At 52.3% G+C, this 2,177-nt stretch overlaps 1 pseudogene; it reads left to right on the top strand.

The window, feature by feature from the left end:
- The first annotated feature begins 1,763 nt into the window (after window positions 1-1,763).
- Window positions 1,764-1,923, top strand: LOC116982998 (annotated as a pseudogene).
- The last annotated feature ends 254 nt before the right edge of the window (window positions 1,924-2,177 follow it).

The raw sequence follows: 2,177 nt of genomic DNA, 5'->3' as shown, positions 1-2,177 counted from the left end.
GGCAGTGGGGGCATTCAGGTCAAGACCTCCCTGTACATGGACGATGTCGCCATCTTCTGCTCGGATCCAAGGTCGGTCCGCAGATTGATCAGCATCTGTGACCAGTTTGAGTCGGCCACGGGAGCCAGGGTGAACCGCAGGAAGAGCGAGGCCATGCTCTTTGGCAACTGGCCCGACCGATCTTCCATCCCCTTCACCATCAAGCCTGACTTCTTGAAGGTGCTGGGAATCTGGTTCGGGGGGGCTGAGTCGAGTAACAAAAATTGGCTGGAGCGGATAGCCAAGGTGGGGAGGAAGCTGGAGCTGTGGAAGCAACGCTCCCTCTCCATAACCGGGAAAAATTTGGTCATCAGGTGTGAGGTGCTCTCGGGTCTGCTGTACTTGGCACAAGTGTGGCCTGTCCCTCCCTCCTACGCCACGGGGATCACCCGGGCCGTCTTCCAGTTCATCTGGGGGTCGAGGATGGACCGGGTACGACGGGTCACCATGTACAAGTCGGCAGACAACGGGGGTAAAAGCGTGCCCAACGTCGCCCTCATCCTGATGGCCACCTTTGTGTGTGGCTGCATCAGGCGGAGTGTAGAGCCAAGGCACGTGGGCACTAAGTGCCACTACCTGCTGAGGTTCTACCTGTCCCCGGTGTTGCGAAGGATGGGCCTGGCGCAGATGCCACGCAATGTACCAGTCAGCTGGACATTGCCGCCCCATCTGACGTCTGTTGACAGGTTCTTCCGGACCAACACCTTTGACCACAAGTCCATCGGGCAGTGGTCAGCACGGAATGTCCTGCAGGCACTGCAGGGAAAGGACTCGATGGATCCGGTGGCGTGGTTCCCAGAGCAGACTGCCCAGCTTGTCTGGCAAAATGCCTCATCGCCAGAACTGACCAACAAGCACCAAGACCTGGCTTGGCTGGCGGTGAGGGGAGCCCTCTCAGTTAGATCCTTCCTGCACCGTCGGAACCTCACTACCAGCGCACGCTGCCCCCGGGATGGTTGCTATGGAGAGGAGACGGTTGCCCACCTCTTTGCAGAGTGTGGATTTGCTAAACGAGTCTGGAGAGGTATGAAAGGGTCCCTGGAACGATTTATCCCGAACAGCTCCGTCACAGAGGACTCTGTGATTTACGGACTGTTCCCAGGGACACATTCAGAGACTGACATCGAGTGCTGCTGGAGGGTCATCAACTCGGTGAAAGACGCTCTTTGGTCTGCCCGAGCGTTGCTCACCACCCAGCAGAGCGAGATGTCCGTCAGGGAATGTTGCCGACTGGCCCACTGCAGACTGCAGGAGTACGTGCTAAGGGACTCGCTGAAGCTTGGTGCAGCCAACGCCAAGGCTCGGTGGGGGAGGGCCACAGTCTAGGGTCCTTCCGCTGCTGGACATGGGGGGCACAGTATGGTGGAGACGCCCCTCAAATTAAATTAAGGGAAGGTATCCCACACCAGAGGGCCACATGAGTGGCACGGGTGGGGGACATTTTTTGTGGAACTTGAAATGTCAGATGGAAATTTTCGCACTGTGTACACATTGTATATATTTATTACTTGAACAGTGGCCACAGAGTGGCACTGGTGGGGGACTGTTTGGTGAAATTTGACAAATGTAAAAGAAATTGTACTGGAAAAAGTTTGTATAGTCTCCGAAAATGTCGGATGAATTTTGTTTGAATGGTTCAGAAATTGTATATATTTACCAATTGAATAAAGTATATTTTGAAATTTAAAAAAAAAAAAAAAAAAGATAAATATCAACTCGGTGAAATATCTCGGCCTTTTGGCTAAGATCAAGTGTAGTATCTGTTCTTATCAGTCAGTAAAAGAGTGCTAAAAAAGAGCGTCTGTTCTTGTTAGAACAGGGAAAGGGATCTGTTCTTATTAGAACAGTCCTGGCGGTCCATTAAGGACAGGAGCTGCAGATTACGATTTAAAAAATCGTAGCAATGGCAGCTGCAATGGGAACTAGAGGACAGGGTATCCGCAATACCCTCAGGATTAGTGTCAAGGATCTCAGTGAGGGGATGCCCTTCAGTCGAGATACCTTTGTAAAGAAGGTCTTGCTGGAAACCTGCAAGTTCGAGCCCAGGGATATCTACTGCCTCCAGGACTTCCCGGGTAACGGTTATTTCGACGTTACATTTGTGCTTCCGACAGGATGGCAAAAACTGTTAAAGGATT

The sequence above is a fragment of the Amblyraja radiata genome, chromosome 17 (assembly GCF_010909765.2).
Source record: "Amblyraja radiata isolate CabotCenter1 chromosome 17, sAmbRad1.1.pri, whole genome shotgun sequence".
Taxonomy (NCBI): domain Eukaryota; kingdom Metazoa; phylum Chordata; class Chondrichthyes; order Rajiformes; family Rajidae; genus Amblyraja; species Amblyraja radiata.
This window is presented reverse-complemented; position numbering and strand designations above follow the sequence as displayed.